Raw genomic sequence first — 17,074 nt, forward strand, 5'->3', positions numbered from 1 at the left:
ATATACACCCCAGGAAGAATATGACACTTAATAAAATAATAATATGACAACGATCACTTAGATATGGGCATTTACACGTATTCATAAATTCTTAGAATGTTTGGGAATTATGTACACTAAGGCATTTGTGAAAATGTTATAGCAATATATAGCGGTCAAGCATTTGGACAATTAATAGACACTGCAGTAAATGAAGCCAAATAAAAACATCTGTCTACATAGACCGGTGCGCTATAGCCAATCAAAGCTACAGTAGGCATTTATACAAACAAGCCATTTGCCAAACGGCCCTGCCATCATTCACTTTGAAATGGACTGTGTGTTTATAGGCAGTTGCAACAGCGCGACTTTAGATCATTAGAACGCATTCGCCAAAAGCCACAAAATACACCTGAATGGATTTCTGCAAATATGTAAACACCATGGGAGTCCTCTTATATTTGGGAACTTTACAGTCCTATTGATCAAAAAAACATGAAAAGGTAGGCTCTCTTTCCCTCAGTTACGCACTTGAACAACAACAAGATCAACAACTAATGCTAGCCAGAGCAAGATGAGCTAAAATCTAACGAAGGAACATTAAATAAACCCTCTCAAACTTTTTCAGCTAGTTGGCCGTCAAAATTGCACTGACAAACGATGGGGAATTGTAGCCTTGTCGTTCTGCAGCTTGCCTGCCAATGCATGCTTGTCCTACCAAGCACCCAAGCTAACTGGCTAAAGTTGGCTAGCTTGCTAGCTAGCTTCTTCCGGTCCTAGAAATTTAACGACCGGTCGTAAACTTCCTCTCTCTCTGCACTGCAATATGGAGAGGGAAAAGAATCCCTCTAAATGTTGTTCTGCTAATATGATTAAATATTTAACTATTTGTGAAAAGATGAAATGTGATTTTAGCCTTCTAAATGAGATAATTGTTTTTCATGTAAAGTTTTACTCAGTCAGTAACCACGCCCACGTGAGCACAGACATTATGCCAAAGGATGGAATGCCCCTTTGACCAGAGTGCTTATAAAGGACTCCTAACGAAATTTACATTAGACCAGTACATTGCCGGGTTGCTACCAGACAGCGTGGAGCGGTGGCTACATGGCTGAGAAATGGTTTAAAACTAAAGACCAGCAACGTACAGCGTGAGCTGAATGTAACAAATGGTTCTAAAACTACAAGACCCTCTGAAACTCAATGAGTGCAGCTCTGAGCCTGCAGCTCTGCATGTAAAGTAATCTAGAACTTTGACCAAAGACGCAAGGAAGATCTTTTCAAATGCCCATTGGTACGTCTGCTGTATCCATTCTAACAGACACTTCCAGAACAAATGAAACCTACTACAACTACAAATGACACGAGGGAGATCTCATCAGAATGACCATTGGAATGTCTGAAGAATCCAGTCTAACGAATATCCTGAGACTTAAACAACCAGAGAATTTCTGTCAAATTACTCCCTATAGACGGACCGGGCGATTTCAACAGAGGAGACGGCAAAGACCTACAAGCTTAAATATGTACATTGCATTTCTAAATCCAAATGAGTGGTTGTTAGGGTGCTAAATATCCATACTTATGATAAGCGTATTATTCAACTGTATGTACGATAGTTGAATTCCTTTGCCTCTCCTCCCACTCTTTTGTTTCCCCTTTCATAGTGTAACCAGCCGTCATATTGGGTTAGTCCACTAGGGACTTTTCATCACATCATGTTAATATTCAATACTATACTGTGTGTGTGTTTATGTACTTCTGTGTGATTATTTCATACCTTAAGGGAAGTCTGGGACGGGAGCCGTATGGTTAGTGAAGAAAGTCCCATTGCAAATGTACGGTCCCTTACCTGACGTCTTAATACGTCGCAGAAAATCGCGGACGGCGTCGGGCCGTGGGCGGCGGAGAGCTCTTTCAGGAAGTCACTCAAAAAAACGTTTCGGAATTTCGGTTTCCGTTTTATAAAAATGACAAATTTTTGACTTTTTTCTGCATTCTCGAAAATTCCCACAAGAGGGAAAATAAATCATATTGCAGGCGCACGAGCACGTGGCAAACGAGCGCGGCCTTTTCTCCTAAACTGAAAATATTTCGAAGACGAAACTCGGCGAGCGTAGGTTTGGAGTAATGGGCAGTTGGCCCCGAACAAGATGGCGTCGAGACCTCGGCGCTTTTTGAGTTATGGCCATTTTTCTGGGATTAAAGGGTTAAAACGCAAGTAGGGTGCTAATTTGACCGCTTCATGTCAAAGTACATAAGCATACGGTGTCAGGAAAAAAAGAACCAGCCATTTATCTATCGTAATTTAAGAGAAATCGTACATTGACCGTTTGGTGATGTTCACAAAGAGGATTTTTTTTTTCAAAAAAATCACAGATCCAGTTGCAGTGTGTTCAGACGTACATTTTTAAAGTGGGTCTCGAAGCTCTGCGAGAATCCTGTGATTTTATATGATTTTATGAAATAACACACACTCATTTAACCCTCTTTAAATAAGTCAGTTCTTAACATAAAGACTTAAAACTCAATATTATATAAGAGCCTACACCAAGGAGGGTATGTGTTCAATTTCAGCTTCCTATGTCAACTGGAAGTACCTTAAAATGGTGCCACAGGGTCAGGTTTGAAGGGTAATAAAGGTCAGATCTTTTCAAAACTTCACTTGTGTGATTAGACAACCCTCATGAACTGTAATCAGTCATTTTTCCCAACAGATGTCAAAGAAAATCTCTCTCACACAATCACACACACACAAAAAGGAAAGATGGAGTAAAAAAGTACGGTGCTTAACGACACACAAAGCCCACAATGGCATTACTATTATCTCTAGGCCGTGCCGAGTTCAACGAGATGCCCCGCTTGACCGTAGCTCGCTCGGTTTGAGCACAGCGACCGTTACAAGAGAACGGACACAAATGACCTTTTGACCTCAATGTCAATTTCATTTGCTTTTGGGACACAGAGAGAGAACCGTTAAGGTTAGAAACACAATTTCACCTCAGGAGTGTTCTTAAGGTCCTCCCGATCTGTGCAAGCCTAACCCTGACCTTGTGGCATTAACCCTTCACAGTTAAAAGAAGGTGTTTACATCAAATAGTTTACAATGAAATGTCTCCCCATTGGAATACATTGACTGCACCTCTAAATTCAACCTAAAGCCTATGTGGGTTATGATTGTCTTATGAACCTGTCTTTGATGTCAGTCCATCAGGCCACCATGAGGTCTACCTGTGTCGATTCTAAGCTTCCTGGAGCAACCGGAAGTGGTTAAATCACCCTAAAAGTGTTTGCCATACCCAACCTGCAGTTTGAGAGAAATAGTGCATTCAACCCTATGTAAATCAGTCAATTTTTAACATACAGACTTAAAACTCAGGATTCTGTAACAGCCTACTCCAGTGATGATATGTGTTTATTTATAGCTTCCTGTGACAACCGGAAGTGCCATAACTGGTGTCAAATGGGCTGTTTCGAAGGGTTAAAAATGTCAAATCTTTCCAAAACTTCATATATGTGAATAGACAACCCTCCTGAACTGTAAATCAGTTCTTGATCCCATCAGATTTCAACAAAAAAAAATACACACCGACACAGAAATGATGGAGGGACACACTGAGGGGCTAAGAGGCAGACAGTGCCTGCAGTAGTTACTTTTGTTCCAACTTTTAAAGAACCGTCAGACCTAGAGTTCTGAAAATTTACAAACCTGTTCTAGACCTCAGGTCGATTGTGCACGGTGAATTATATGACTCTAGAAGGTTCTCGGATCGATAAAAAGCCTCGTGTATTTGCCATGTTTTCAATTCATTTTGACCTCAACGAAACGGACGACCTTTAGAAAAGTCCCAGAGTCTCAAGACTAGGTGCGTTGAAACCGGCTCGGCCCATAGAGACAGACCCCAACGAGCCTGTTTGATTGCTCATTCAAGGACCCCGTAGCAAGGCAATGAAAAAAGTGGAATTTCAGCACCAATTAGGGTTTTGCTCGGGCACCGAATGACCTATCGAGCCGAAACTTGGGATTCGAGGTCGCTTCACATAGGGCTAAACATAATGTGTGAACTGGACCCGCAGCTAGAACATAACTACGTATTATTTGTTTTATTATGGTTTAAATAGAAGGCGCTGTGAATTTTGGGCCTGCTCTGAAATATGTTATAGTTGGCATCTAAAGGAGTTGGAAAAAGTGAGTTTGGAGTCAGATGGTATCAGTTTGGTGTCTGAAAATATCTATTTGACTGATGGACACTGACTTGCTCGTTGACTTTTGTACATTTGCAATATGTTTCAACGGGGAGGTACCATGAGGAAAAAGCGACATGATGAAATTTCACGAAGCGAGCGATGGAGAGGAACCACTATCACTGCCCGGCCATCCTGAGGTCATCAGACCGTTGACTTTTGCATTTCTAAAGTATTTAAGAGAATGTACGTTACATTTGCAATATGATTCAACATCACATCATATTGCAAATGCACGTTAGATTTGCAATATGATGTGATGTTGAATCATATTGCAAATGTAACGTGCATTCTTTAAATACTTTAGAAATACAAAAGTCAACGTCCTGATGACCTCAGGATGGCCGGGCAGTGATAGTGGTTCCTCTCCAACGCTCGTTGCGTGAAATTTCATCATGTCGATTTTGGTGATGGTACCCCCGCGTTGAAACATATTGCAAATGTACAAAAGTCGACTAGCAAGTCAACTAGCAAGTGTCAACAAAAGTCAACTAGCAAGTGTCCATCAGTCAATTGGATATTTTCAGACACCAAACTGATACCATCTGACTCCAAACTCACTTTTTACAACTCCTTTAGAAGCCAACTATCACATATTTCAGAGCAGGCCCAAAATTCACAGCGCCTTCCATGAATGCACCAAAATAGCATTCTGAAATCACCACTAAAATGACATCGCCATATTCTCCAGGCCGTGCCGAGTTCAACGGGATGCCCCGCTTGACCGTAGCTCGCTCGGTCTGAGCGCAGCGACCGTTACAAGAGAACGGACACGAATGACCTTTTGACCTCAATGTCAATTTCATTTGCTTTTGGGAGACAGAGAGAGAACCGTTAAGGTTAGAAGCACAATTTCACCTCAGGAACAATCCTAAGGTCCTCCCGATCTGTGCAAGCCTAACCTTGACCTTGTGGCATTAACCCTTCACAGTTAAAAGAAGGCGTTTACATCAAACATTTTACAATGACATTTCGCCCCATAGGAATACATTGACTGCTCCTCTAAATTCAACCTGAAGCCTATGTGGGTTATGAATGTCTTATGAACCTGTCTTTGATAACAATCCATCAGGCTACTATGAGGTCTACCTGTGTTGATTTTAAGCTACCTGGAGCAACCGGAAGTGGTTAAAATCACCCTAAAAAGTGTCCAGATATACATGACTTGCAATTTTGAAAATCACTGCATTCAACCCTATGTAGATCAGTCAATTCTTAACGTATAGACTTAAAACTCAGGATTCTGTAACAGCATACCCCAGTCAAGATATGTGTTTACCTATAGCTTCCTGTGCCAACCGGAAGTGCCTTAAAATGGTGTCATGGTGCTGTTTCGAAGGGTTAAAAAGGTCAGAACTTTTCAAAACTTCATTTGTGTGATTAGACAAGCCTCATGAACTGTAAATCAGTCATTTCTCTAAGCAGATGTCAAAGGAAAGCTCTCTCTCACACAAAAACACACACACAAAGCAATGATGGAGTGAAAAAGTACGGTGCTTAAAGACACACAAAGCCGGCAATGGCATTCCCATTATCCCTAGGCCGTGCCGAGTTCAACGAGATGCCCCGCTTGACCGTAGCTCACTCGGTCTGAGAGCAGCGACCGTTACAAGAGAACGGACACGAATGACCTTTTGACCTCAATGTCAATTTTATTTGCTTTTGGGAGACAGAGAGAGAACCGTTAAGGTTAGAAACACAATTTCACCTCAGGAATGTTCTTAAGGTCCTCCCGATCTGTGCAAGCCTAACTTTGACCTTGTGGCATTAACCCTTCACAGTTAAAAGAAGGTGTTTACATCAAACAGTTTACAATGACATTTCGCCCCATAGGAATACATTGACTGCTCCCCTAAATTCAACCTGAAGCCTATGTGGGTTATGAATGTCTTATGAACCTGTCTTTGATGACAGTCCATTAGGCCACCATGAGGTCTACCTGTGTCGATTCTAAGCTTCCTGGAGCAACCGGAAGTGGTTAAAATCACCCTAAAAGTGTTTGCAATAAGCACCCTGCAATTTGAGAGAAATAGTGCATTCAGCCCTATGTAAATCAGTCAATTTTTAACATATAGACTTAAAACTCAGGATTCTGTAACAGCATACTCCAGTGAGTATATGTCTTTACTTTCAGCTTCCTGTGCCAACCGGAAGTGCCATAATTGGTGTCAAATGGGCTGTTTTGAAGGGTTAAAAATGTCAAATCTTTCCAAAACTTCATATTTGTGATTAGGCAACCCTCCTGAACTGTAAATCAGTCATTAGTCCCATCAGATTTCAAAGAAAAATTTACACACCCAAACAGAAATGATGGAGGGACACACTGAGGGGCTAAGAGGCAGACAGTGCCTGTGGTAGTTACTTTTGTTCCAACTTTTAAAGAACCGTCAGACCTAGAGTTCTGAAAATTTACAAACCTGTTCTAGACCTCAGGTCGATTGTGCACGGTGAGTTATGTGGCTCTAGAAGGTTCTCAGACCGATAAACAGCCTCGTGTATTTGCTATGTTTTCAATTCATTTTCAGCTCAACGAAACGGACGACATTTAGAAAAGTCCCAGAGTCTCAAGACTAGGTGCATTGAAACCGGCTCGGCCCATAGAGATGGACCTCAACGATTCTGTCCGATTGCTCATTCAAGCACCCCGTAGCAAGGCATGGAAAAAAGTGGATTTTCATTACCAATTAGGGTTTTGCTCGGGCACCGAATGACCTATCGAGCCGAAACTTGGGATTCCAGGTCGCCTCACATAGGGCTAAACATAATGTGAATATTGGACCCGCAGCTAGAACATAACTACGTATTATTTGTTTTATTATGGTTTAAATGGAAGGCGCTGTGAATTTTGGGCCTGCTCTGAAATATGTGATAGTTGGCTTCTAAAGGAGTTGGTAAAAGTGAGTTTGGTGTCAGATGGTATCAGTTTGGTGTCTGAATATATCTAATTGACTGATGGACACCGACTTGCTACTTGACTTTTGTACATTTGCAATATGTTTCAACGGGGGGGTACCATCACAAAAAGCGACATGATGAAATTTAACACAACGAGCGATGGAGAGGAACCACTATCACTGCCCGGCCATCCTGAGGTCATCAGACCGTTGACTTTTGCATTTCTAAAGTATTTAAGAGAATGTACGTTACATTTGCAATATGATTCAACATCACATCATATTGCAAATGCACGTTAGATTTGCAATATGATTCAACACATCATATTGCAAATGTAACAGTGTGTGTTATGTTTGCAATATGATTCAACACATCATATTGCAAACGTAACAGTGTGTGTTATGTTTGCAATATGATTCAACACATCATATTGCAAATGTAACAGTGTGTGTTATGTTTGCAATATGATCCAACACATCATATTGCAAACGTAACAGTGTGTGTTATGTTTGCAATATGATTCAACACATCATATTGCAAATATAACAGTGTGTGTTTGCAATATGATTCAACAGTGTGTTATGTTTGCAATATGATGTGGTGTTTTTCACTGTTGAATCATATGCAAATGTAACGTGCATTCTTTAAATAAACCCTATGTGGGTTATGAATGTCTTATGAACCTGTCTTCAATGACAATCCATCAAGCCACTATGAGGTCTACCTGTGTTGATTCTAAGCTTCCTGGAGCAACCGGAAGTGATAAAATCACCCTAAAAGTGTTTTACCCAACCAGCAGTTTGTGATATATAGTGCATTCAACCCTGTGTAAATCAGTCAGTTCTTAACGTATAGACTTAAAACTCAGGATTCTGTAAAAGCATACCCCGATCAGGATAGGTGTTTACTTATAGCTTCCTGTGCCAACCGGAAGTGCCTTAAAATGGGGTCATAGGTGCTGTTTCAAAGGGTTAAAAAAGTCAGATCTTTCCAAAACTTTAAGTGTGTGATTAGGCAACCCTCATGAAGTGTAAATCAGTCATTTCTCTAATCAGATGTCAAAGAAAAGCTCACACACACACACACACAGACACACACAGCAAGGATGGAATGAAAAAGTATGGTGCTTAAAGACACACAGAGCCTTAAATGCTTTTAGGGGGGATCCAGACTTCCATACCCGCTCTGGGAGCACTATACTACGGGCAAAAATCAATGGGTGCTGGCCTGAGTGATTTATGGAGGTTTTCAAAAAAAGTCAAAAAATATTCTGTTTCATGTTTTGGGTTACCACACACGATTTTCAATACAGTTTTAAATGCTTCATTTTGGCCTTTAAAAAAAAAAAGTTATTTTCGACTATGAAGGGGGTGATACGTTTTTTCCAAATTTTTGACATTTTTTACTTCCTATGAAATCACATTCCAAATGCACAAAACATATTCCTTAAGTACAAGTAAACATTTATAAAAAATTATGATAATAAAATGTGACTAAAGTACTTTCATACAGTTCTTACACATGTGTAATTGACATAAAACTCGAAAGAATTTCAAAAAACGGTCCAGAAAGCACTTTTTTAAAGGGGGTGATATGTTTTTTCCAAATTTTTGACATTTTTGACTTATGACTTTTGACTTCCTATGAAATCACATTCCAAATGCACAAAACAAATTCCTTAAGTCCAAATAAAAATGTCCTAAAAATTATGTTAATAAAATTTGACAAAAGTATTTTCATACAGTTCTTACACATGTGTAATTGACATAAAAATTGAAAGAATTTCGAAAAACGGTCCAGAAAGCACTTTTTTAAAGGGGGTGATACGTTTTTTCCAAAATTTTGACATTTTTGACTTTTGACTTTTGACTTCCTATGAAATCACATTCCAAATGCACAAAACAAATTCCTTAAGTCCAAATAAAAATGTCCAAAAAATTATGTTAATAAAATTTGACAAAAGTATTTTCATACAGTTCTTACACATGTGTAATTGACATAAAACTCGAAAGAATTTCGAAAAAAGGTCCAGAAAGCACTTTTTTAAGGGGGTTATAAATTTTTGCCAAAACTTTCAAAATCTCAAAATTTTACTCTTGGGTCTTGACTTGCGTTACAAAAGGCCTATGAAAAATTTAGATAGAAAACACTCGCCCACTATAGGATTTTTGGGGTGTTACACAGCTCATTTACAATATGGCATTTGCCATCAACTTTGGACGAAACAGCGCCGGATGTAATATGAAATCCCACACAATCCCATCGTGTATATGGTCCGCTCGGTGCCAATAAGTTGCCATGTTATTTTGTACAATTGGGGGGGGACTTCCCTTACATTAGTTAGGAAATAAATAATTAAGCCAATTTGTGTAAGCTGATTCATCATGGAGACTAGGGTTCATGCAGATTTATAGTATATTACGACATTCAGAATGAAACTGAAATAGGAGCAAATGATTTGATGGATGACGGATAGTATATCGAGATATTATGTCCAGAATTTGACCAGTTTATTATTGGATGCAATGTTCAGACATTCACAGAAGTAGCTACAGCATAACACAATCATCCAAACTGGTAAATGTAGGCTTGTAACGCTCGTCTTCCTCCTCGTCTGAGGAGGAGCAAGGATCGGACCAATATGCAGCGTGGTTTGAATACATACTTATTTATTATGTAAACGAAGACGGAAAAACACTTAAACAAACTACAAAACAATAAACGACGTGAACAGACCTGAACTTGAGAACATATAAAAATGAACGCACGAACAGGAAGGAACAAACGAACGAACGAAACGAAACGAAACAGTACCGTGTGGCGAACAAACACAGACATAGCAACAATCACCCACAAACAAACAGTGAGAACAGCCTACCTTAATATGGTTCTCAATCAGAGGAAACGTAAAACACCTGCCCCTGATTGAGAACCATATCAGGCTAATACAATGAACCCAACCTAGAAACACATAACATAGAATGCCCACCCAGCTCACGTCCTGACCAACTAAACAAGGCTAAACAAAGGAAATAAGGTCAGGAACGTGACAAGGCTACATTTGTCCTAGCGCTGAGGAAAGATTGACATAACACAAGCGGTCATATTTTTATAACTCTCGGCTGACAGAAACTACAATATGAATTAGCTAATAGAAATTACTATTTATAATTAATCACATCACGGGTGAGCTCACCATTGATTGAGTAAAACACTTTCTAGAAATCGAAAGTAATCCGACGATGGCTAGTTTGTGCGCACCGCCATGTTTGTTTTTTCACGTCAACCAAAGATAAGAGGAGAAAAGAGTTTGGTCTGTTTGCAGTATACCTGTTGAAGGGGGTGTGTCGTCTACAATCATTCACATCCCTTCATTCACTTCTGGAAGTTTATCTGAAAGATGAGTGAACCATTCCTTCACCTCATTATAACATCTTTGGTCTGACATATGTTTACGTGACAACCAGAATGCATTGTATAATGTCAACAAACATGGCACCACACATACACATAGCTGGCACATAGCTTAGCATTAGCTCATTATAATTAGTACAACCTTAAAAAAAGTATTTTACCCACATCATAGGTGTCCATTACAATCTATGCAATAATCGGAATGCATTATTTGTCACCAGTACTTGAAAACATTAATACAACTGTAAATACATTATGCTCCATACATACATACTGTATGCGCCTACAGTAAAAACGACAACATGATATACAGAAAATAAGAAACTTACTTTGATAGGAATGCAAACATGTCCAAAGTTATTATTTATGAGCAAAACAACTGTAATGGGTGCGTGTTGGTGGCAGGGAAGTCAGGCGCAGGAGAACGAACTTGGTATAAACAGAGTTGTTTAATAAATACTGACAAACTCCAAAACAACCAAAATGTACAAAATAACAAGTGGGTACAAAACCCGTCGCACACCAATACAGAAATGCACATCACATACAAACAAAACAATCTCCGACAAGGACATGAGGGGAAACAGAGGGTTAAATACACAACATGTAATTGATAGGATTGGAACCAGGTGTGTAGGAAGACAAGACAAAACCAATGGAAAATAAAAAATGGATCAATGATGGCTAGAAGGTCGGTGACGTCGACCTCCGAACATCGCCCGGACAAGGAGAGGGACCGACTTCGGCGGAAGTCGTAACAACAACAAGGAAGGCAATGTGAGCACCAGCCAGAAAATATTCAAATTCATGCAAGACTACGCAAATATTTGCATACTAGATCTGCGCAAATATTGGTGAAGCGCGTGGGCTCTCCTCGAAGAGAGAAGTTTGAAGAGAGAAGTTTGTCCTGCTCAGTAAAGCCTCAAACATAAATTGTCCCCAACGTTGAAATGGGCTACTTCTATGTGAATTAATGAGGAGGCGGAACAAACCTCAATTCAAACTAATGTTAGAAAATATAACTTGTTAGAAAATAATTTGAAATTGACAAGTTGAAACATAGCCTATAGATAATTAGCAGGCAGCGGGTGTTAATTAACTGTCCTGTTGAGTAATAATCACATTTTGGAACAGTGAGTGCATTCTAACATCACGTGCATAAAACAACTCACGCTGAGGCGACTGCTAGAGATATTTGGAACTGACGTATGAAAATGATAAAACCTCTTATAAAGTTTGTTTTGTATCATAAATCGGGAATTTGATATTTTGGACTGATATTATGATTGTGTTTGTTTCATGTATGCAATGTAGTTAAAACGATGTCAGCTCCACTATAAACTTTAGGTTACCAGCTACTTTGTGTGCTCAACGTGAAATGTTTTTTTGCAATGGGAAGTAAGTAATACATTTCGATTGAGAAATGCTTAATGGCTGTGTTTTTGTATTATTATGATTGGGACCTACTGGCTTATTATGTCCGAGTTTATGGACTGCTTATCCTTTAACATCATGCAGACTCGGTCTCAACTTTTAAGTCTTTACTGAAGACTCATCTCTTCAGTGGGTCATATGATTGAGTGTAGTCTGGCCCAAGAGTGTGAAGGTGAACGGGAAGGCTCTGGAGCAACGAACCGCCCTTGCTGTCTCTGCTTGGCCGGTTCCCCTCTCTCCACTGGGATTCTCTGCCTCTAACACTATTACAGGGGCTGAGTCACTGGCTTACTGGTGCTCTTTCATGCCGTCCCTAAGAGGGGTGTGTCACTTGAGTGGGTTGAGTCACTGACGTGATCTTCCTGTCTGGGTTGGCGCCCCCCCTTGGGTTGTGCCGTGGCGGAGATCTTTGTGGGCTATACTCGGCCTTGTCTCAGGATGGTAAGTTGGTGATTGAAGATATTCCTCTAGTGGTGTGGGGGCTGTGCTTTGGCAAAGTGGGTGGGGTTATATCCTTCCTGTTTGGGTATCGTCGGATGGGGCCACAGTGTCTCCTGACCCCTCCTGTCTCAGCCTCCAGTATTTATGCTGCAGTAGTTTATGTGTCGGAGGGCTAGGGTCAGTTTGTTATATCTGGAGTACTTCTCCTGTCTTATCCGGTGTCCTGTGTGAGTTTAAGTATGCTCTCTCTAATTCTCTCTTTCTTTCTCTCAGGACTACCTGGCATGATGACTCCTTGCTGTCCCCAGTCCACCCGGCCGTGCTGCTGCTCCAGTTTCAACTGTTCTGCCTGCGGCTATGGAACCCTGACCTGTTCACCGGATGTGCTACCTGTCTCAGACCTGCTGTTTTCAACTCTCTAGAGACTGTAGGAGCGGTAGAGATACTCTTAATGATCGGCTATGAAAAGCCAACTGACATTTACTCCTGAGGTGCTGACTTGCTGCACCCTCGATAACTACTGTGATTATTATTATTTGACCATGCTGGTCATTTATGAACATTTGAACATCTTGGCCATGTTCTGTTATAATCTCCACCCGGCACAGCCAGAAGAGGACTGGCGACCCCTCATAGCCTGGTTCCTCTCTAGGTTTCTTCCTAGGTTTTGGCCTTTCTAGGGAGTTTTTCCTAGCCACCGTGCTTCTACACCTGCATTGCTTGCTGTTTGGGGTTTTAGGCTGGGTTTCTGTACAGCACTTTGAGATATCAGCTGATGTAAGAAGGGCTATATAAATACATTTGATGCTGTGTGTGACTTCTGTCTTTCTATCAGCCCTATGCAGTGGTGTAGTGGTACCTGGAGAAGTGGGTATACTCTAAATTTGACAAAAAGTTCCCAAACAGCCTGCTCAGTAAAGGAAAGGCACCTTGTGTGAATAATTTTGTATTTATTTTTTATGAGTTTTCCTATAGATTTTTCAGATTTTCAATTAAAAACAGAACAACGACAAGTCTACAACAATGCTTAAACCACATCAATCTGTTTGGATGGACCTGTCAGGGCCTGGCTCCTCAGTGGGTGGGCCTCTGTCCATCCAGGCCCATCCATGTCTGCTCCCCTGATGCAAACAGCGCATGACGACAATTGCACATCACAAATACCGACTAACCAACACTTCAGACTACATTTGTTCAATACCTGGTTTGCATACCCATTGATGATTTAGTTAGCGTTTACTGGTAGATATTATACATTTAAATGTCTTTCCAACCTACCGGCTACCGATGTCAATCTTCTATGAGCTGCTCCATGCCAAAACCAGTTGAGAGCTGCACACTCTTGCTGTCTGCAGATGATATTCAGCTGAAACTAGGCTATATGTGCTGCCCGCATGTGAATATATTTCATGTGCTTTGCAATTGTGTAGGCTACTTTGTGAATTATTTCTCTATTGTACTACAGAATTGATGTCGTCTACCTCCACTACACTAGATACACATCAGTAGGGATTAAGAAGTTAGTTTATGCAATGCCCACTGAAAAAGTGGGTATACAGTTTATACCTGCGTATACCCTCCACTACACCACTGGACCTTTGTGTTTTACAAAAAGTGCTCTCTCCTACATGAGTGACCTGGTATTACGGTTGCTGTTCTTTTCAGCATCACCAACCTGTCACACACTGAAGACCTATAGGTTCACCACTGTACTAACCTGTCGCACACTGAAGACCTATAGGTTCACCACTGTACTAACCTGTCACACACTGAAGACCTATAGGTTCACCACTGTACTAACCTGTCATACACTGAAGACCTATAGGTTCACCACTGTACTAACCTGTCACACACTGAAGACCTATAGGTTCACCACTGTACTAACCTGTCACACACTGAAGACCTATAGGTTCACCACTGTACTAACATGTCACACACTGAAGACCTATAGGTTCACCACTGTACTAACCTGTCACACACTGAAGACCACTGGTCTCAGGAAGAAATTATGAGTCCTCACTTTCCGAGACAAGACCGAGAGACCAGACTGCTTCACCAATCAAATCACATCAAAAGCAAAACGTCATTGCCAGAAGAATATGTATGTTTCTGGTCTGCTTGTGTTGTTGTCCTGCAGTAGCTAGCTAGCTAAATCAACCCTTTCCTATACCATGGATGGAGATGGGGATTTGGACTTGTGGGTTTAATTGTCCATACATGCCAATGATTATAACAGCGACTCTGATCTAAGCATAAATTCATACAGTATATGGTGCCACTGTCCTGAGACAATTGAAGTTCAATATGTAGCCTAGATGTAGCCTAGTAGGCTCACGTTAACTAGTTAGCTAACTTAGTTGGTTCATTGTTGCCCATGAAATGAAGTTAGGCTAGCAAGCCTTTTAGCCAGGTAGCCTATGACAACAAAAACTAAAAGCAGAAGTACTTCTGAATGAAAGAGTCATAGACCATTTTGCCAACATGAAAGAGAGGAGGATGGCATTGTTGTTCAACCACTCTACAAGCAGGGTTAGTAAACATGTTTTTTCTACTTACACACACTAACACAACCTTAACCCTTAACCTAACCCTAACTCCAAAAACCCTAACCCTAACCCTAAACCTAAGCTTAACCCCTAAGCTTAAAAAAGCATTTGAACAAATTCAAACTTTTCAAACTTTCATTGTTTTCCTACCTTTTCAGGACAATGTTAGGACATTGGAGTCCTGATAATGTTGTAACATTAAATAGATAGCAATGTAACATTAAATAGATAGCATTGTAACGTTGTTGATGGCATTGTAACATTAAATAGATAGCATTGTAACGTTGTTGATGGCATTGTAACGTTAAATAGATAGCATTGTAATGTTGTTGATGGCATTGTAACGTTAAATAGATAGCATTGTAACGTTGTTGATGGCATTGTAACGTTGTTGATGGCATTGTAACGTTAAATAGATAGCATTGTAACGTTGTTGATGGCATTGTAACGTTAAATAGATAGCAGTGTAACGTTGTTGGTGGCATTGTAACGTTAAATAGATAGCATTGTAACGTTGTTGATGGCATTGTAACGTTAAATAGATAGCATTGTAACGTTAAATAGATAGCATTGTAACGTTGTTGATGGCATTGTAACGTTAAATAGATAGCATTGTAACGTTGTTGATGGCATTGTAACGTTAAATAGATAGCATTGTAACGTTGTTGATGGCATTGTAATGTTAAATAGATAGCATTGTAACGTTGTTGATGGCATTGTAATGTTAAATAGATAGCATTGTAACGTTGTTGATGGCATTGTAACGTTAAATAGATAGCATTGTAACGTTGTTGATGGCATTGTAATGTTAAATAGATAGCATTGTAACGTTGTTGATGGCATTGTAATGTTAAATAGATAGCATTGTAACGTTGTTGATGGCATTGTAATGTTGTTGATGGCATTGTAACGTTGTTGATGGCATTGTAACGTTGTTGATGGCATTGTAACGTTAAATAGATAGCATTGTAACGTTGTTGATGGCATTGTAACGTTAAATAGATAGCATTGTAACGTTAAATAGATAGCATTGTAATGTTGTTGATGGCATTGTAACGTTAAATAGATAGCATTGTAACGTTGTTGATGGCATTGTAACGTTAAATAGATAGCATTGTAACGTTGTTGATGGCATTGTAATGTTAAATAGATAGCATTGTAATGTTGTTGATGGCATTGTAACGTTAAATAGATAGCATTGTAACGTTGTTGATGGCATTGTAACGTTAAATAGATAGCATTGTAACGTTGTTGATGGCATTGTAACGTTGTTGATGGCATTGTAACGTTGTTGATGGCATTGTAACGTTAAATAGATAGCATTGTAACGTTGTTGATGGCATTGTAACGTTGTTGATGGCATTGTAACGTTAAATAGATAGAAAGGAAGTGCTGTTGGTCAAACTAGGAGGAACACAAACACACACACACACACACACACACACACACACACACACACACACACACACACACACACACACACACACACACACACACACACACACACACACACACACAGAAATCAGTGCCATGAACAGCCAAATGTTATTTAACAACATTAATTGGACTAAATAGTTTATGGTACCTTTAAGTTTGTTTTCACTGTATTAGACTGAGTATTTATAGCCTAGTTGATTTAATGATGTTTAAATGTGTAAATTGAAATGGTGCTGAAATAGAGGAGGCAGTGCTCCTGTTTGCTTTGTGCTTACTTGCGGTAATTATTCATGGCTCTAAATCAGTAGTTGTTTAGTAAACTGTTAACTTGCTTGACCATGTCGGTCATGTAACTGTTTGTTACATGCAATATTTGCTTTTTATACAACGGGTGGGTCTAATCCTGAATGTTGATTGGTTAAAACCGCATTCCAGCCAGTGTCTATTCCACAAGTTACCACCGGATAAATCTATGATGTTAAAATGCCTATTTACTCTGTTCCATCTGACTGCACAAGCCACTGTCTCATCAGCCCAGCCAGGCAATTTATAAACAATCTCCACTATAAAAAGCATCTAGACATTATCTTACATTTCCTTTAGACTAACATGTTGTTTTCAACAGTGGAGATTTGTATAAATCTTGCTGTCTCGCTCTCCGACATTTGCAACATTGTTTCAAT

The sequence above is a fragment of the Salvelinus namaycush genome, chromosome 29 (genome assembly GCF_016432855.1).
Source record: "Salvelinus namaycush isolate Seneca chromosome 29, SaNama_1.0, whole genome shotgun sequence".
Classification (NCBI taxonomy): Eukaryota; Metazoa; Chordata; class Actinopteri; order Salmoniformes; family Salmonidae; genus Salvelinus; species Salvelinus namaycush.